The following is a 21,457-nucleotide window of genomic DNA, read 5'->3' as shown; positions in this document are numbered from 1 at the left end:
CGTTCCAGATCTTAACCCCATGGCCTGTCCAGCTTGCCCCACCATTCAATTTGATCATGGCTGATCTGTGGCTCCCCTTTTGCTCTTTTGCCAATTACTCAAACTCTACTGGTTACCAACACACTTGCCAGAGGAATCTGTTTCTCACTTTCTCCATCAGAATCCCTCATAATTTCGAATATCTTGACTAAATCTCACCTTAGCCGTCTCTGCTGTAAGGGCAACAAGCCCAATGTCTCCAGTCTCTCCACATAACTGAAGTTTGTCATCCCTATATCTATCCTGGTAAATTGTTACCCAGCTTGCTGAGCCATGTAAGACTGATATTTTTGCAGAAAATCATCGAGGTCATTTGTCTTCCATCTTGCTCTGTTGCTCTATTTGTTTGCATCCAACTAACCGCAGAACCTTATCCTGTCCAGCCAGCAATGATATGCAGTACACAGCAATACAATGAGATGTATCAGTCGGTTTGAGAGAGTTTGGCTGGTAGTTGATTTTCAGTAATGCAGGAGATAGGCCACTCCTCAATGGAAGGAACACAGCTTCTCCATCCCTCATCCTTGAGTCATCCTGGAATTTGTCAAACAGGTGCAATAAGCCAACTATTGATAATGCTGGTGGGGACGCTCAGTGAGGAAACTTGCCCACATTTGGCTGAAAAATTACAGGGGCAGTGGGCAAGACTCACAGCTGACATATTCACTGCAAAACATCCTCTGATTATTTTTGATTCATCCCTTTGAATAAAATATTATTTCATCAAAAAAAAATTACGTTTACAAAGTAGGTTTTCAGGTTCCCTGTATATCTTAGTAAACCACCTCCAGGAGATCTGCCAATACTAATTGGCACACCCACTCACATGGGAGGGTGACGCTAGCTGATTCTTGCCCCCTCCCTGGCTGGGTAGTCTTCACTCCCTATCTCTTCTACCATCCTAACCCTCCCCACCACTCATGGCAGGATGTTGACTGTAACTCTGCCAAGCTAGCAAAGTCTTGCCCTCCAATTTGGCAAGTGCGTATTGCCAGGAATGTCCTGGCACTTTATGCTATAACCAGTCTGGTTAGACAGGTCTACATTCAGGCTCACTTTCATTTTGCTTCACAGAGTTTAGGGTCCTGATTCAGCAAATTAACTCAGCATGACCTTGATGCTTTTCTGCTAAAGTAACCACTTTTAGATGACCATGAAAGCAGCAAAGGGATTTATAAGATTGCAGTGTCAAATGTGCCGCCTATAGGATACTGACTGACGATGAGCACTCAACTGCATCACCTTACGCATCAGGAATGACTAGTCATACCCACTGATTACCATATTAGCATGTCAATCACTCAGGCTCTAACTGAATTTCCACACAGACACACACACGGGCACATACACACAGGCACAAACACACGGACACACACAGGCACAGACAGCAAGAGACAGGCACAACTACACAGGCACAAGCAGACAGACACACACACATATACAGGTACAAATACACAGGCACAGACAGACACACACAGGCACAAATACCCAGGCACAGTCAGACACACATGCAGGCACAAATACACAGGCACAGACAGAAACACACACACACACACACACACAGGCACAAATACACAGGCACAAACAGACACACACACACAAGCACGAATACACAGGCACAGACACATACAGGCACAGACAGACACAGTCAGGCACAAATACACAAGCACAGACAGACACAAACACACACACACACACGCACAGGTACAAATAGACACACACACAGGCACAGACAGACAGACACACACACAGGCAGAAGTACACAGGCACAGACAGCCACACACACAGGCAAAAATTCACAGGCACAGACAGACACACATACATGCACAAAGACACAGGCACATATACACACACACAGGCACAAATACACAGGCACAGATGCACACACACACACGCACAGGCACAGGCAGGCACACACATACAGAGGCACAAGACACAGACACAGACACACCACAGACACAGACATACAAACAGTCAGGCGCACACACATACAGACACACAGATGGACACACAGACACAGGTGGACACACAGACACACATTATTTAAAATAGTACACAAGTTCCTTAGATCCACCCTTAGGACGTATCAGTTCTGCCTTGCTGGTAGATCTCTTTGCAGGCTGTTGGGTGCTCCAGTGGGCTGGCAGGTAACATTCATCCACTTTAGAGGTTTTACAATCAAAGGTGCTTGAGTCATTGGCATGTTAAAGTGACATACCTGCATGGTAGCCCCTCTGTTCTGATGTGAATGACCTGTTACTCTGGGCTGTTTCTCCAATCAGGACTTCGCTGCTGTGTGGGCACTTCTGTCAAAATCTATCACAGAGACACAGAGACATTTCATAGAGGTTCAAGTGGCTTTTAGAGAATATAAAAATCAGACACTTGGGATCAGAGACCAGGGGCGGAATGTAATGTTCGAGGCGGGTTCATGTTCACCAGCTAGAAAGCCAATGGGAAGCCTATGTTGAACACTTTCAGGAGACCCAATGTAATTTTGTAAGAATCCAGCACTAATTCTGGGCAATGTCAGACCTGGCATTGAATTAAGCCCAGTGCAGGGCAGAAATCCCGTCCCTGAGAGCTACGACCAGTGAGAGGCCGACAGCTCACCAGGAGCGGTGGCCGTTGCTGGTACTGCACTTGGGCCTCCACTGAAGGAACCCCGAAGGTGGGTAAATGTGAGCGGGATGGAGGTAGCGGGAGGAGCACAGCAAAATGGGGGGTTGAAGGGGAGATTGACAACAAGAGCAGGGGGTGGCAACAAAACCCACCTTCCCAATACCAGGTCCCTCTATTGGGCATAGACTGCCTGAGTATAAAGGACACCATCCCCCTATCCCTGCCTAAACGTCTGCATCTCAAGAACTTAAGCTCAGAGTTGTTGAGTTGGTGTCCAAGGTGCAGACATTGTGGGGTATAAGGGAGGGGGATGAGTTACCCAGGCATTTCGATCCAGGGGGTAGCCACACCTCGGCCTTTGCCCTCATTCAACATGTACGCGGTCTAGCTGCCTGTGTAAACGAGGGAAAAGTCTACAGGATGGATGAGCAAACTGAGCATGAGGCCATGGTACAAGAGGCCACTCAAGTGGGGAGAATATGGTAGTTGTAGGAGGTAATGGAGTTAGAGATGGATATTGTTCTCTGCAGCCGCAGCCGGGAATTCTGAAGGTTATGTTGCCTGCCCAGTGACAAGGTTCAGGATTCTCCTCATGGGCTGGAGAGGAACTTGGAGTAGGAGGGGCAGGCTCCAGTTGTCATGGACGGTGTTGGGACAAACAACATTGGGAAATCTCTCCTGCTTGGAAAGTACCAGGAACTCGGAGCTAAATTGAAGGACTGGACCTTAAGGTTTATAATCTCTGGGTTATTACCTGAACCATATGCAAATTGGTATTAGAATAGGCAGATGGGGGAGGTGAACATGTGGCTAAAGAAGTGGTGTGAGAGAGTGGGGTTGCATTTCATGCGCCAGTGGGACCAGTATCAGGGCAGGAAGGGGCTGTACCACTTGGATGGACTCTACCTGAACCAGATTGGAAACAGAATCGTAATAAAACGGATAAATAGGGGGGTTACTGGGATTTCAAACTAGTAAACGGGGGGTAAGATTGAGGGCAAAGGGGAGAATAGATAATGGTTCAAAAACAATACAAAGGGAAGACAGTAGAAAAACAGCCAAAATTTGCACTTTAGGCATTACAGGTAAAGGGAAAACTGCAAGATGTAAAGAAATTAAACCATCAGAGACATTTGTGAGTATAACATTGGAGCAGAAGGACAGGTTAGGGTGCAGGGCCCAGATAAACATCCTTCATACAAACACGTGAACAAATTGAATGAATTGAGGAAGGGAGAAATGGCGGGGGGGAGGAGTGGGTGGGGCGGAGTTGAGAGGGGGTAAGGAGGATGTGGAGAGGGGATGGGGAGGGGAGGGAAGTGGGGTGGGAAGGGGGGGAGCGGGGGTAGAGAGGGGGTGAGGGGGGAAGGGGTGGAGAGGGGGCAAGGAGGAGGTGGAGAGGGGCTGGGGAGGGGCAGGGAGGGGAAGTAGGGTGGAAAGGGAAGGAGCGGGGGTAGAGAGGGGGTGCGGAGGGGAAGGGGTGGAGAGATGCTGGGGAGGGGAGGGGTTGGAGTGGGAGTGAAGAGGGTAGGGGGTGGGGAGGGAAGGGATGGGGAGGGGCAGGGGTGGCAGTTGTTGAAGTTGGTCCAATTGTTCTATTTGATGTCCTGACAGCATGAACTCGGGCCTGGGCCTGTGCACAAACATCAGAGATAATCCTGAGAATGCTGTCGATGTGTATGGCTTTTTCTTTTTGATCCTGGAATATTAGTGTCCCTGTGCTTTGTTTTCACTAATGACATGGTCAGACTGGTGGCAACAATCTCTTATCTCATTGACATTAGCCTTAACCGCAGAAATGAATTGGTTACAACTTACCTCTAACAGGAACAGTTTCACACTTGAGTAACTGACTGGCCACTTACCGTATTTGTAACACATCTAAAGAGAGTACCGTTCCTAAATCTCACCTCCTGGACAGCTATGTAGGAAGGGGAGCCTATGTCTACCTCACACATGCTAATGTATCCCAGGCTTGATATGCCATCGTTAGCAGAATATTAGGTAGGTGGCAGGCTGGGTGACCGCTTTGTGAAACACCTCCACTCAGTCCACAGGCATGACCCTGACCTTCTAGTTGTTTGTCATTTTAATTCATCATCTTGCTCTCACTTTTCTGTCCTCAGCCTGCTGCAATGTTCCAGTGAAGCCCAACGCAAACTGGAGGAACAGCACCTCATCTTCTGATTTGGCATTTTACAGCCTTCTGGGCTCAACACTGAGTTCAACAACTTCAGTCCGTGAACTCTATCCTCCATTTTGTATTTTTTTCCCCCCAAGTGCCATGCTGTGTTCTCATGTTTTTGCTTTTAGGCAGTGCTGACCTTTATTCTGCCATTAATACCTACTCTGGACCAATGCTTTGTTTCTTTACTACTACCATTACTACTCCCTTTGCCTTTTGTTCCATGACACCTTTGTAATCTAATCTCCCCCACCCTCTAACCTAACCCTGACCTTCCCTTTCGTTCCACCTGATGCCCCCCACAAACCATAAACCAATCACATTCCTCCCTCTCTTTAGTTCTGAAGAGTCAGATTGGACTCAAAACATCAACTCTGTCTCTCTCTCTCTCCACAGTTGCTGCTGAGTTTTTCTGGCACTTTGTTTTTATTTCAGATATCTAGCATCTGCAGAATTTTATTTTTATGCCAGGTGGGTGATATTACACGTTGAATGTTGAGTTTCCATTCTCTTGGGCATGAATGGAAGTCAGGAATAAAGTCAACAGTTTGAGTAAAAGTGTACAGGAAGGTTCCAAACTGTGGATCATGTCCCAAGTGTGGCTTTTGACTCCTGGCAATTAACCCAGGCACCTTGATCCTATCTGTGTTCATATTTCTTATTCCATTGTTTGTCCAGTTTCAATGTCAAGTGTCTGGAGCTTTGGAAACAAATAAAGACTTGTATTTATATGTCACCTTCCACAACCTCAGGTTGTGTAAATTATTTTACAGTCAATGAAGTACTTTTGAAGAGTGGCCACTCTTGTAATGTAGGAAATATTGCAGCCAATTTGCGTATAGCAAGAGAAAGTGAGCGAGGAATTTGGATCACCTGCATTCAATTGTTGGGCACGATCTGTGCCTGCAGAGCCCCAAAATAGCACCCACGGCACACACACATACTTCTGGGTCAAATCGCACAGGCACCACCATATTGGGGAGGACATTAGCGCACATGTAGTGAACAAATACCATATGGATGGACGCAGGCTGGGCAGATCATGAAATCTTGAAATCAATCAGTGTGCAACACTGACTTGATGCCAACACTGCCATTTTGGAGCTCCAGCTAGCATGCTCTCTTGTCTTCACATAGCTGAACACTTGCAGGAGAGCAAGGTTACTTCACAACATAAAGGGATCATCAACTACTTGCAGATTAGTTGCTAGATGATTTCTTCAGCATGATGGGTGGAATGCCCTCCTTCAGCACTGTAAATTTTCTATGTCACTTATCAGTCATGTATGAGATTGATCAAGATAGTTGGTAGGCAACTTAATCTTAGTTTGTTGTGTGTGGCAATTTTTTTTTCAGTTCACGAGCCCTTCAAATTTTTTGTACAGTCATGCATGGGTGGTAACTTAAAGGGGTGACAAGTGTGTGGTCTGCATGGGGTTGCTGCACAGCTGTACAGCTTAGAGGGAATATTATTGGTAGGTGGATGAAGGGGTGTGGTCAGTTGTGCAATATTTTAGTCTGTTGGTGCAGTAGGCTGAATAAGGCATTTGAGGATGCATCAATTGACAACTCATGTGAGGTCATTGTGCTTCCTATGGCAGTGCACCCATGTGCTTGGGGCTTTACTCCTGCCATTGATCTTCACCGCTATCTGCTCTCACTGCCTTCTGCACGTTAGTCTGGAGAGCGCCCTGGCCCCCTGCTGATACAGACAGCTCTCCTGCTTTCCCACCTCTTCCAACAAGGCCTCTCTCCCAAGCTGTGTCATTGTTCACTGTTCCTGGCCAGCCTCACTTCCTACATGAGTGAAAACACCTACTCCAACCACAAATAAAAACAGAAAATGTTGGAAAAACTTAGCGGGTCTGGCAGCATCTGTGGAGAGAGAAACAGAGTTAACATCTCATTTCAGAGTCCGTATGACTCTGCTTCAGAGCCGGACTCAAAATGTTAACTCTTTCTCTCTTCACAGATGCTGCCAGACCTGCTGGGATTTTCCAGCATTTTCTATTTTTATTTCAGATTTCCAGCATCTGCAGTATTTTCCTTTTATTTGAATGCTCCAACCACAGTGCACTTTCCCTTTCAGCTTTAAGCGTTACTAATCATTTCTGATATTGGCTCCCAGTTGATGTGCCCAGACAAGCAATAGTCCAGTTTGAGCTGGCTGGACATTGAAATTATGGAAATAAGCAGTTGGCACATGCTGACTGTACCACAATCAATGGGTACAGATGTTTCTCGTTCTGAATGCGCATTTTCAGGTGCTATCGAATTTATCCCTTTCTAAGTTTAACTTATCTGAGTGGATATCATTTAATTTAAATTAACCACCAGGGGAGTTTGAGAATTTGAATTCAGTTATTTTTTAAAAAAAATCTTGAAATAAAGAGATGGTACCAGTAAAAGAGACCATGAAGTTGTTTAATTATGATAAAAGCCCAACTGATTCATAGTTGACCTTTAGGGATGGAAACCTTATCCTTACCCAGTCTAGCTGATGTGTGATTCCAGTTCTACATCAATGTGGTTGACTCTTAACTGGTTTCCATAGTAGCCAAGCCAGCCACCCAGTTGTATCATGCCAGGAGAATACCCCATCTTCTCAAGGGCAACTATGGGTGGGCAATAAATGTCACCCAAATCCTAAAAATGAATTAAAGAAAGGTGTTGCCATGGTTGAGACTGCAGATTTCAGCACAGACCAATGACCGAAACTGGGATATTCTTGTATAATGGTGCCATGGCATTGTGAACGATTAGAAAGCTTGCCGCCTCTTCCTAAGAGCGTTTTGTGCTTATTAGTGTTTATTCAGCGATACAAAGCAGCCCCCACTATCCGCCCCAGCAGGACCAGGAAAATAAATTGTGTCCCCCCTATTACCCTGGTTAACCCTCCCCTTCAATCATGCATGTTATTTTTTCTCCTTTCAATATTCACCCATCAATTTTCTTTAATTTAAGCTCTTCATGCTCAATTGTAACCTCATGTATTTCAAACGTTTGCAATTTTTATTCATCCATTACTGATATCCTGCTGGTGTGGCTCAGTTTTTATGACAAGTGGGTGTACTATAAGAGTCTTTTTTTAAATGTGTATCTAAAAAACTAATTGGACTGAAAATCCATATGCTATAAAAGAGCTAAATTGAAATTGGGAAAATTTTATTTGAACAAAATTTAGCTATCAAAGTTTGGGAATAAAAGAGTGACACAGGATAAACATAAAGCATTGAAATAAGAATGAATAAAGTATATCTAAATAAAAATGCCTTTTCTCGCTTTCATGGCAACAAACAAATCAATGACATCATCAAACTTAATATTTTTTGCCAATTCATGCTCAATACTCAAAATTGTTAAATCAACTCATCTTTCTTGGCTCATAGTGCTCCTCAGATGATTCTAATTCAGGTTCAGCTTACTAAAGGATCTCTCAGCTGAAGCCATAGTCACGGGCACACACAATAGGCAGAGCAATGCATATGTTAGGAAATGAACCTTCTATCTTCAGCTTTGTGATTTTGTTATGAAGGCAATGTGGAGACAGTAACTCATCACTCAGATTTGCTCTGTGAATTGCCTTCAGATACAATACTTCACCCAGCAACTTTTCTCCTGACACGTCATCTTTGTACTCTGCCTCAAATTTCTTGCAGTCATTTGTAATGATCTCATCAGCTTTATCATGATAAGACCAAATAAATCCAAACATACTGTTTATCTGAAATGTTGCCTGATACTGCTGATTTATGACTTCACACACTTTGTCTATAACCTTGTAAAATACTTCCTCTTTTAACGTAGTTTCTGCTGTTGTGCCTGCAACTGTAGCTTCAGTGCCTGGTTTACTTTCATCAAAACATTTCTTTCTTTTCCTATGTTGAGCTTCTGGCAGGAGTGAGCCAATGCCCGTGTTAGTGACAGCCATCTTTGATTCCCTATAAATTGAAGGCCACTGATTTCTCAAAGTCTTTAAATCAGTCTCTGGGTCCTCCGGATTCTTAACTTCAATGTCTATGGGAGCATTCTGACACTATATCACTTAGTTTCATTGGTCTATTACATTCAAAACTTTAAACTAGGAGACAGCCATCGAAATGTATTGGAATAATGATACATAATTGATAGCACTGGTCAATTCCATCTTGGCCTTGGCTGTCAAACTCTTCAGCTTTGAGATTTCTTTGAGGGCGACATGAATGCTTGGCAAATGATGGACAAAGAGCCGGACACTAGCTACCCTGTCTATCCATCGATTACCTGATAAACCATGAAGAGATACACCAACACGGGTCTTGAGAATCTCTCACCTTTTTGGACTGGAGGAACAGAGAACATAGTCAGTTTGCACCATTCCAAAAAAGTCATTATCTCTTTGCAACAAGCAGAATCAATGCCACACAAATATAGGGAATAGCAGCAACAAGGGGAGAAGATGCAAAGGTGATTGTTCCTCCTGAGATGACCATGAATGTTGTTGTAAGGACCAGACATGTTATTGGTGTTGTTTTAGCCCTGACCTCTACAGTATTCAAAAGGAATGTCATTGTCACTTAGAAATTTTAGTGTCCTAGCCAAAATCTCCTTGCTAGTCTCCCCATTGTCGTCAATGAATTAAACCACTCTTGAACTTTGCACTCATTAGAAGCCTGAGTTACGTATCTCAAGATAAATGTACTATGCTCCACATGTCATTTTATGATACGTGCATTAACTTTGCATTAACTGATCATCAATGCCAGACTTGCCTGCCAAGCATATTTCCAACTGGCACCATTCAAGATAACACCTTTGTGATACATGCTGTTTTCATGCCCTGGAACGCAATTGTAGAGCTTTTTCCATGTAGCATCATTACCAAATCCACAAGTTGCTAAGGACGAGGTACTGGATGTCTCGTTATTACCCATGTAGCAAACAGCCAGCAACGGAAGCAAAACAATGCACACTTATTAGGACTAAAAACCAGGCAGTCTCTTTTCTTAACTTCATTTGGTCTTTTCACTTGCAGAAGTTAAAATGGAAATTATTGGCCTCTAGAGTCCGAAGGGCCAACTCGAACAACTTCCTCAATCTGTTGACTAGAAGTATCTTCAGGAGGTTAATATCATCTCTTCCACCTTTGTTTCATCCTTTTCTGCATTTGTACAACTTTGATCTTTGATATCCAAAGCACTAGAAGTAGATGGCAAACTTTCATCTAAAATTGCAGTGACATTAGCTGCATTTTCTTCATCAGTAGTCCCCTTGATGCCAATTTGAGACAATGTTCCAGCACACTTTTTCACCTTGGCTTCTCTTGCCTTTCCTTCCTTTTCTGTTCGCCAGATTTGTGCAGGTGTCCAATTCCAGGCATCATCACAATTCCAACACTCAGTGACTTCAACAATTGACAGGCCCGAACTTCAATCAATTAAAGCAGAGTCACTGCACAATCTGGTAACGAAAACCAATTATAGAAAGCACACAAATCCAGTTGAATTGTAGCAACAGCCAGAAACAATAAACCAGTAACTGACCTGTAAGGAGTTTGTGTTGTAATCACTTTAAATAGTGGTGGAAGCGAGGGCAGGATAGGACTGGAGCGAGCAAGGTCCTTTATGTGAACACATGTTCAGCTGTGTGAGGTTAAGAGAGGGCCCAGGTTAAAGCCTGTTGCTCCAGTGGATTCAGATTAAGAAAATACATAGTTTTTTTAGCCAGTGTGGAGGGGGTGTGGCAGTGAAATTTGTTGGAGAGAGGACATCTGACAAAACTTTAGCCCTATGAACAGTGGCTGGGATTTCCCTCTGTGACTTGGCTACGTTCCTGGATTGGGGGTGTCTTCAGGATTTAGAGAAAAAGTCTGGACTTGGGAGGGGAAGGGCTCTTCCCTCCCAACCTCATCTCTAAAGCCTGAAGTCCTACCCCAGTGCAGTCCACAGACACCATCGTAGAGTCATAGAGTCATTGAGTTAAACAACACAGAAACAGACCCTTCGGCCCATCGTGTCTGTGCCAGCCATCAAGCACCTATCCATTCTAATCCCATTTTCCAGCACTTGGCCCGTAGCCCTGTATGTTATGGCATTTCAGGTACTCATCTAAATACTTCTTAAATATTGTGAGGCTTCCTGTCTCTATCACCCCCTCCAGATTCCCTCTGGGTGAAAAAACTTTTCCTCGAATCCCCTCTAAACGTCCTGCCCCTTACCTTAAATCTACGCCCCCTGATTATTGACACCTCCACTAAGGGGAAAAGTTTCTTCCTATCTATGCCCCTCATAATTTTGTATACCTCTATCAGGTCCCCCCTCAGCCTTCTCTGCTCTAAGGAAAACAACCCTAGCCTATCATCAAAGGACTGGACTTGGCAAGACTTCAGACTTTAGAGATGAGGTCAGGGGGGGAAGGGCCTTGGCAAGTCAGGGGGAATGCGGCTGGGGAAGTAAAGTAACATGCAGAGGTACAGCCAGGCACTTGCTTGAGCTCCACCAGCCTACAGACTGCAGCACACAACAACTCCACCACAACAGAAGTCATGAGGAGCGAGACGATTGCTGCTTTTCAGAACAGTAATTAATCATTGGCCAAGTGGCCTGTAAATCAGCATCACCTATTTACACAATTGGCTCCTTTGGACATTGACAATCCTGAATGACAGGCTAAAAGCAAAAAACTGCGGATGCTGGAAATCCAAAACAAAAATAAAAATACCTGGAAAAGCTCAGCAGGTCTGGCAGCATCTGCGGAGAGGAACACAGTTAACGTTTCGAGTCTGTATGACTCTTCAACAGAACTAAGTAAAAATAGAAAAGAGGTGAAATATAAGCTGGTTATATTTCACCTCTTTTCTATTTTTACTTAGTTCTGAATGACAGGCTACCCAGCCAACAAGCCTGGGGCCCCCCCAGAGCCCGGTCCCTGGTGATTGGCACTGTCTGCACCCTTCCCCCCACTCTCCCGGGCCCTGCCCTCCATGCTCAGTATCGTGGGAGCAGGTCACAAACAGGTTTAACATGGTAAGGCCGCAAAATTGGGCTGCTGGTGAGAAACTCTGAAGGCTGATTACCATGCCTCTGGCCACTTCTGGGGTGGCCTGCATGGTGCCCCTCAGCTGTAATTGGCTTGGGAATGGGTGTTCGGGAGTTGTCCCAACTTCTTGTCAAAGAGAAATTCAGGCTGACACTTGTTTCCCTAATTTGGCCTGTGCATGTGCACTGAAAGCCTGTGCTAATCTCTTAACAGCTGAACAGCCATTCATCAATACAAAGAAACTCCTGCCCCATCCTACCCCACCCCCACACACACCCCCACCCCATTAGCATTATTTTAAAGGGGCAGTCACCAACTTATAATTAAGTGCTTTTGACTGAGCTCAGGAAAAGTTAGTGGAAGGACTGTGGATTTTGTGGAGATGCTTTGCAGAGCTACTACATTCATTCAGAAGATTTGGTGACCCAACTCTCCACGAGGTGTGGGGGTTGTGGGTTGCCATGCCTCTGGGTCTCCAATGTGACCAACAAATGGAGCGAAGGCTCATGAGAGCGGAAGTTCCATCAAGAGGGAGGAGGAGGGCTCTGCACAGAATTAAGGGCAGTTAGCGTGGATTGGCTAAGGGAAGGTCATGTTTGACTAATTTGATTGAATTTTTTGAGGAAGCAACAAGGAGGATTGATCATGGTAGTGCAGCTGATGATTTGTACATGGATTTTAGCAAGGTTTTTGACAATTGGTCACACATAGTAGACTGGTTAAAAACTGAAAGCCCACAGGATTGAAGAGAATGTAGCAAGCTGGATACAAAATTGGCTCAGTAGCAGGAAACAGGTTAATTGTTGACGGGTGTTTTTGCGACTGGAAGGCTGTTTCCAGTGGGGTTCCACAGAGCTCAGCACAGGGCTTCCTGCTTTTTGTGGTATATATTAATGATTTGGGCTTAAATGTAGGGGAATGATCAAGAAGATTGCAGACAACACAAAAATTGGCCACGTGGTAAACAGCGAGGAGGATTGCTATAGACTGCAGTAAGATATCAATGGACTGGTCAGCTGGGCAGAAAAGTGGCAAATGGAATTCAGCCCAGAGAAGTGTGAGGTGATGCATTTGGGAAGGTAAAACAAGGAAAAGGATCACAGAATAAATGGGAGGATAGTGAGAGGTGTAGAGTAAGTGAGGGACATGGAGTGAATGTCCACAGATCCCTGAAAGTAGCAGGACAGGTTGATAAGGTGGTCAAGAAGGCATATGGAATCCTCTCATTTATCAGTGAAGGAACAGAATATAAGAGCAGGGAGGTTACGCTGGAACAATATAAAACATTAGTTAGGTCACAGCTTGAGTACTGTGTGTAGTTCCTGTCACCGCAGTACAGAAATGGTGTATATTGCATTAGAGAGGGTACAGAGGAGATTTAGAAGGGTGTTGCTGGGACTGGAAAATTGCAGCTATGAGGAAAGATTGGAGGTTATTCTCCTTGGAACAGAGGAAGCTGAGGGGAGATTTGATTGAGATGTACAAAATTGTGAGGGGCCTTGGTAGAGTGGATGGGAAGGGCCTAGTTAATTTAGCAGAGAGAATAGTGACTAGGGGGCAAGGATTTAAAGTGATTGAAGGTTTAGAGAGGAAATGTAGAAATGTTTATACACCCAGAAGATTGTAGGGGTCTGGAACTCACTGCCTGAAAGGGCAGTAGAGACAGAAACCCTCAACTCATTTAAAAGATGTCTGGATATGTACATCACTGTAACCTGCAGGGCTACAGACCAAATACTGGAAAGTGGGATTAGGCTGGATGGCTCATTTTTCAGCCAGCGCAGATACAATGGGCCAAGTGGCCTCTTTCTGTGCTGTAAGCTTTCTATGATTCTTGGGAGCACATCTTCTACTTCCACCTAACCTAGAACAAATGCCTTAGGTGACTCAGATTTAACAAGGAGGGGGTCATAGAACTCTTGTGCCTCCTTCAACACATCCTGGAGCCTCACACCAGGATGAGGACAGTGCTGCCAGCAGCCATAAAGGCCACAGAGGCATTGAATTTCTATGCATCCGGACCTTTCAAGGTGGGAGTGGGTGACATTTTCAACATCTTCCAGACCGCCGTCCATCGATGGAGCCAGGAGGTGATAGAGACCATATACGCCAGGAGAGCTGAATACATTGTTCACCTCCTTGGGAGGGAGAAGCAGAATGAACGGGCACGTGATTTTGCCAGGGTTGCAGGATTCCTAATGTTGCAGGGCACCATCAACTGCATGCATGTGGCTTTGCGGACCCCCATGTCAATGAGGAGAGATATTGGAACTGTAAGGGTTACCATTCAGTCAATGTGCTGTTGGTGTGTGACCATGCACAATACATCATGTCAGTAAATGCCTGCCATCCTGGCAGTGGCCACGATGCCTCCATACTGAGGCAATTTGCTATTCCCACTATCTTCGCAATCGCTGGCTTCTCAGGCGCAAAGAATACCCCTTGCACAAGTGGCTCATGATCCCCCTGGCTACCCATCACGTGCGTCTAATGAGAGTTATGGAGCCTCGAGGAACGCATTGGATTAAACCATCAGTATGCTCAAGCAATGTTTCTGATGCCTGGGCCACTCAGGGGGAGCCTTTCAGAGAACTCCAGAGTGCGTGTTCAAGTTTGTGGTGGTCTGCTGTGCCTTCCATAGCATTAGCATCATATAGGAGCATATTGTATTGAATTGGAGAAAGTTAAGGATCTAAAAACTGGCAAATCCCCAAGACAGGGTGGCCTATATCCTAAGGTACTAAAAGAGATAGCTGCAGAAATAGTGGATGCAGCGGTTAAGAATTTCCAAAATTCCCCAGATTCTAGAATGGTCCCATTGGATTGGAAGGTAGCAAATGTAACACCTCTATTCAGGAAAGGGGGGGAGAGAGAAAACAGGACACGCCACTTAAACTGACATCAGTCGATGGGAAAGTGCTGGAATCTAATATTAAGAAAGTCTTAACAATGCACTTAGAAAATCATAAACCAATATGGCTCTATGACAGGGAAATTGTGTTTGACAAATTTATTAGTTTTTTGGAGATGGAATTAGTAGGGTAGATACATCCAAACCAGTAGATATGGTATGTTTGGATTTCCAAAAGGCATTCATTAAGGTGTCACACAAAAGACAAATTCGCAAGAAAAGGGCTCATGGGGTTGGGTAATGTATTAGCGTCAGTAGAGGATTGGTTAATAGGCAGGAAGCAAAGAAGAGGGATAAATGGAGCATTTTCAAGTTGACAGTCTAACAAATGGAGCGCCACAAGCTTCAGTGCTGGGGGCTCAGCTATTTACAATATATATTAATGATTTAGATGAAGAGACAGAGAGTAATGTATCCAAGTTTGCTGATAATATAAAGTTAGGTGAGAAAGTAAGCTGTGAGGAGGACACCCCCACCCAATTATCCCCCCCAACCCAACCCGATTACCCCTTCAACCACCCGACTACACCCCTGACCACCTGACAACCTTCCAACCACCCAACTATACCCCCTAGCTGCGATGAGGCTGCAAAGAGATATAGACAGGTTAAGTTAGTGGGTGACAAGGTGGCAGATGGAGTATAATGTGGGGACATGTGAGGCTATTCACTTTGATTGCAAGAATGGAAAATCACAATATTTTTTTAAAAGTGTGGAACTTGTAGATGTTTATGTTCAGAGAGACTTGATGTACTCATGTAAGGAACACAGAAAGTTAACATGCAGGTACAACAAGCAGTTAGGAAGGTATTGGCCTTTATTGCAAGGAGATAGAAGTACAAGAATAAAGAAGTCTTGCTACAGTTGTACAGGGTTTTGGTGAGACCGCATCTGGAATACTGTGTGCAGCTTGGGATCCTTATAAACGGATGGATATACTTGCCTTAAAGGCGGTACATTGAAGGTTTACTAGATTGGTCCCTAGGATGAGAGGGTTGTTCTATGATGAAAGGCTGAGTAAATTGGGTCTGTACTCTCTGGATTATAGAAGATTGAGAGGTGATCTCTTTGATATGTACAAGATTCTGAAGAGCTAGACAGGGTAGACACTGAGGGGTTGTTTCCCCTGGCTGGACAGTCTAGAACACAGGGCCATAGTTTCGGAATAAGGGGTAGATCATTAAGGACAGAAAAAAGGAGAGATTTCTTCACTCAAGAGGTTGTGAAGCATTTGGATTATTTAGCCCAGAAGGCTGTAGATGCTCCATTGTTGGGTAAATTCAGCTCTGAGGTTGATAAATTTTTGATCTCTCAGAGAATCAAGGGGTATGAGGAGTGGACAGGAAAATGGAGTTTAGGTGAAAGGTCAGCCATGATCGTATTGAATGGTGAGGCAGGCTCGAGGGGTAAAATGGTCTTATGTTTTCTTATTTCTTATGTTTTTATGGAAGGAGGAGGAAGAGGAGGAGGCAGGGATGATGCATCTTATACCCTTCGCTCTGGACGAGTTGTCCAAGAGTGTCTGCTCAGAGTCCCATTCCTATAGGACACCATCCCTTTACCACCATGGATCCACCACTCCCCAACGTAACATCCATCTGAGATGCCGCATCACAGCATTGCTTTGACCAACGTACTACAATTAAAGACCACCAACAAGAGCCTTATCATTAACAATATTGTCTCCAGATCATCAGAAACCAGACGTACACTGGAAGATGTGTGCCAGGACCCTGCAGAACTCCTGACACACGAATATATGTGGGAATTGCCCAGGAGGTTTAAACGTCTGATGGGCTGATTCCCTGCTCCCCTGGTCCCTCTGCAAATGTCTTCGACTCTGAGCTTAGAGCAGAGGCTTGGGCCAGATATGTGGAACTTGCCAGGGTACTTACCCAGGAAACGTTAGACAGATTAAAACCTGGTCTAACAGCTGGATAACTCCACAATCGACCACCCCCCACCACCCCCCAGCACTGACAAACCCCCGACCACACGACTACCCCTCAGCCATCTGACTACCCCTCACCCGACTATCTCTCTGACCCAACCCTTCAACCTCCTCCTTCAGCCACCCAACTATCCCTCCACCCGACTACACCCCTGACCACCCGACTACCTTCCAACCATATAACTACCCCCAACCTGACCTGACTATCCCCTGACCCCCTGACTACCCACTCATCCACCTACCCACCTACCCACTTAACTAACTACCCGTTCACTCGCCCATTCATCCACTCACCCATTCACTCATCCATTCACTAACCCACAGTCATTCATACCCCCATAATCCTTCACTCTCTTGCAGATCAAAACTCTAACTCAGACTGTCCTCCTTGAGATCAGGTGCCATCCTTAAATTGTGAAAAGAGGATCTAATTAGGAAGCTTATTATTTAGCATGCAAATGCAGCGTCCAGACCATTGGAGCTGAATTCACGTGATCGTGGTTGCAGTACAGGGGAAATTGTCTTTGGTGAGGGTGCTGGAGCTTGGCCGCCTGTCTTCCCACCTGACACTGATTATCCTACGGAGGCACCACTGGTGGAAATTCTCCAGTGCCTTTGATAAGTGACCCAAGTCTCACTGCCATATAGAAAGATGGTGATAACAACAGCAGTGATAACAATTCTAGGTGTGGTCTCACCAATGCCCTGTACAGGTGTAGCAAGACTTCATACTTCCTATTCCTTCCTTTTATACTCCACCACCCCACCATCCCCCACGCCCCCCCCCCCCCTTCCCCCCCCCACCCCCCCACCCCCCCATTATAATAAAGGCCAACATTCCATTTGCCTTCCTAATTATTTGCTGTATCTGTATCATAACCTACTGTGATTCATGTACAAGGACACCCAGATCCCTCTGTACAGCAGCATTCTGCTATCTCTCTCCATTTAAATAATATTCTGCTTTTCTATTCTTCCCACTAAAATGGACAACCTCACATTTTCCCACAAATACCCCATCTGACTTTTTTTTCCCCTACTCACTTAACCCATCTCTATCCCTTTGCAGGCTCTTTCTGTCCTTCAGATTTCACATCTGATAGTGCAATTACTCACTACCTATTGAGGCACAACAGATTTTTTTTTACACAATGTTAATAAGACATTTCTGTGGAATTTTAAAGCAAAACCACAAAAGCTAAAGTGATATCTATAGCATTATCTCATAGTGGCCCTGTGTTTATTCATTTTCTTTAAATGTACTTCGGACCCCATGAAGTCTCATGTCATCAGATCAATATGAGCAAGGAAACCTCCTAATGGTTACCACTTACCATCTCCCCTCAGCTGATGAATCAGTGCTGTCAAGAAAACAAGAAATTGTAATATTGTTCTTCTGGTAATATCACTGTCATATCTCTTATGTACTGGAAGGCAGGCTGTTGGGGGTTTGTAAATATGGTAATTGGAGCAAGAGACTGAGTGACTGCAAGAGTCTAAAACCAACAGTAAGAAGTGGTTTTGATGTGTTAATGAACCAAGAGGAACGTCGATCAGAATTTTACATAAAGCAATAACAGGATTAGTTTTGAACTGAGTTGTTTTAGTTCAAAGGTTGTATGCAGGTTGTAAAATGTGTAAGAAAGTAAGGTAAAGATAAGGTAAGTTTGTTTTTTTTAAAAAAAAGCCTAAGAGCTAGAGTAAAGAAATGAGTTTAATCAGTTCTGGGAAGAGAGCATTTCTGAAGAGACTGGTTGAGACAATAGAGAGATCAAAGGGAAGGAACACATTTAAGGAAATACTGAAGCCCATGTGAGGGTAGCTGTTTAGATCTCCCAGAACACAGCAGGATAACTGGTCAGACCTCCTAGAAGACGGTGTGAACAAGGCCAGAGCTGGAGAGCCAGTTGCTATCAGCCTCAGAGAACAACCTGAGGAAAAAGGTATTGTGTGGTAAAAACTAATGGAATTTAAAATAAAATCTATAAGGATAGTTGTGGAACAGAAAAGGGGAAGGTTAGCTGTGAGGGTAGTTAAGTTAAGATCTTTTGGAACTATTTTAAAGTACTGTTTACTGTGTGAAGCCGTTCTTGTTTTTAAGTATAATTGTGCTTTATTTTACACTTTATTAATAAACATTTACTCTACTATAAAATCATCACAAGTAGTCGGGGCCATCATTTCCTTGGCAGGTGGGCTCAGTGGAGGCGGCCAGGGGCGGTCAGGAAGCCGATCGATTGGCACCGCACCACAATTTCAAACAGCTCAGCGCTGCCTCTGTCGGTGGGGGGAGGGGGGAGGAGGGTGAGCCGGCCGAGCAGGAACTTTGCACATGCACACAAGTAAGCGCTTCATAATCTCCCTGAGGCACAGAGCTGCCTCAGGGAGATAAAGAGATATAAAACTATAATAAAGAAAATAGAAATGCAGTAAAGAATGCCCCTTCATGTGCCTCTGTCAGATGAGCAGGGACATGTTATTAATTCAATTGTAAAACTGTTATTTTTATTTGCTTTTGGAAACTTCATTCACCCATTAGGGTGGATGGGCAGTGAAAAGTTTAGCTTAATTGATTACTTAATGGCCTTAACAGGCCATTTAATTGTCAGCAGGGGCGCTGCCAAGTCCAGCACACAACCGCCACTGAACTATTGCGCGACTGCGCATTGACGTCAGCATTCTCGGCCAACATCAACGCGCTTCATTTCACGCTCAAGTGGGTCGGGTGCCCGCCCGCCCACTGAGCGAAAATTTCTGCCCCTGATTTCAGAACCTCTCTTCATACTATACAAATTGGTGGTGGACAATTAATCAACTAACTAGAGGAGGAGGCTCCACAAATATCCCCATCCTCAATGATGGGGGAGCCCAGCACATCAGTGCAAAAGATAAGGCTGAAACACTTGCAACAATCTTCAGCCAGAAGTACCGAGTCGATGATCCATCTCGGCCTCCTCCAGAGGTCCCCAGCATCTTCAGCCAATTCAATTCACTCCATGTAATATCTAGAAACAGCTGAAGGCATTGGATACTGCAAAGGCTATGGGCTCTGACAATATTCCGGCAATAGTGCTGAAGGCTTGCACTCCAGAACTTGCTGCACCCCTAGCCAAGCTGTTCCAGCTACAACACTGACATCTACCCGGTAATTCAGAAAATTGTCCAGGTATGTCCTGTACACAAAAAGCAAGATAAATCCAACCCAGCCAATTACCCACCCCACTCCCTCCCCATTCCCCTGCCGCCCTCATCAATCTACTCTCAATCATCAGCAAAGTGATGGAAAGTGTCATAGACAGTGCTATAAAGAGGCACTTACTCAGTAATAACCTGCTCACTGATGCTCAGTTTGGGTTCCGCCAGGGCCACTCAGCTCTTGACCTCATTACAGCCTTGGTCCAAACATGGACAAAAGAGCTGAACTCCCGAGGTGAGGTGAGAGTGACTGCCCTTGACATCAAGGTAGCATTTGACCAAGTGTGGCATCAAGGAGCCCTAGCAAAACTGGAGTCAATGGGAATCAGAGGGAAAACTCTTCATTAGTTGGAAATATATCCAGCGCAAAGGAAGATATTTGTCGTTGTTGGAAGTCAATCACTTCAGTCCTGGGACATTGCTGCAGGAGTTTCTCAGGGTAAGGCTCTAAGCCCGACCATCTTCAGCTGCTTCATCAATGACCTTTCCTCCATCATAAAGTCAGAAGTGGGGATGTTCGCTGATGATTGCACATTGTTCAGCACCATTCGCAAGTCCTCAAAGACTGAAGCAGCCCCTATCCATATGCAGCAAGACGTGGACAACATTCAGGTTTGAGCTGATAAGTGTCAAATAAGATTCGCGCCACATAATTGTCAGGTGATTACCATCTCTAACAAGAGAGGATCCAATCATCTGCCCTTGACATTCAATGGCATTACCATCACTAAATCCCCCGTCATCAACATCCTGGGGGTCACCATTGAGCAGAAACTGAACTGGACCAGCTATTAAAATACTGTGGCTTCAAGAGCAGGTCAGAGACTGGGAATTCGGTGGCAATTAACTCACCGCCAGATTCCCCAAAGCCTGTCCACCATCTACAATGTTCAAGTCAGGAATGTGATGGAATATTCTCTACCTGCCTGGATAAGTGAGGCTCCCACAACACCCAAGAAGCTCGACACCATCCAGGACAAAGCAGCCCGCTTGATTGGTACCCTATCTACCACCTTTTACATTCAGCCCCTTTACCACTGATGCCAGTGGCAAAAGCATGTACCATCCACAAGATGCACTGCAGCAACTCACCAAGGCTCCTTCGACAGCACCTTCTACACCTGTGACCACTACCATCCAGAAGGACAAGGGCAGCAGGTAGATAAGAACACCACCACCTGGAAGTTCCCCTCCAAGCCACACACCATCCTGATTAAGAAATATATCACCGTTCCTTCACTGTTGCTGGGTCAAAATCCTGGAACTCCCTCCCTAACAGCACTGTGGGTGTACCTACACCACATGGACTGCAGCGGTTCAAGAAGGCAGCTCACCACCACCTTCTCAAGGGCAATTGCCTTCGTCCCATGAAATAATAACAAAAATCTTGTTGGTATGAATATAAGATGGCAGTCTCCTTCATTGCTATATTGTGCACATGCTGGAAGCTTTTGAAGCCCCTTTGTGTTTCAGTGAGGCGTTTTTATTTTCTGAAGCACTGACTGGCTCACTTCCAGTGACACACTTTGATCCTCTC

General features: G+C 45.0%; 1 non-coding gene across 1 annotated transcript; it reads left to right on the top strand.

The window, feature by feature from the left end:
- The first annotated feature begins 2,093 nt into the window (after window positions 1-2,093).
- On the top strand, window positions 2,094-2,344 carry LOC144689296 (small nucleolar RNA SNORA53). The gene has a single exon (XR_013578629.1). It is a non-coding gene; the product is annotated as a small nucleolar RNA SNORA53 (small nucleolar RNA).
- Window positions 2,345-21,457: the final 19,113 nt, after the last annotated feature.

This window comes from Cetorhinus maximus, chromosome 13 (assembly GCF_964194155.1).
Source record: "Cetorhinus maximus chromosome 13, sCetMax3.hap1.1, whole genome shotgun sequence".
NCBI classification, from domain to species: domain Eukaryota; kingdom Metazoa; phylum Chordata; class Chondrichthyes; order Lamniformes; family Cetorhinidae; genus Cetorhinus; species Cetorhinus maximus.
The sequence above is the reverse complement of the archived record's forward strand: the minus strand, read 5'-3'. Positions and strand labels throughout refer to the sequence as shown.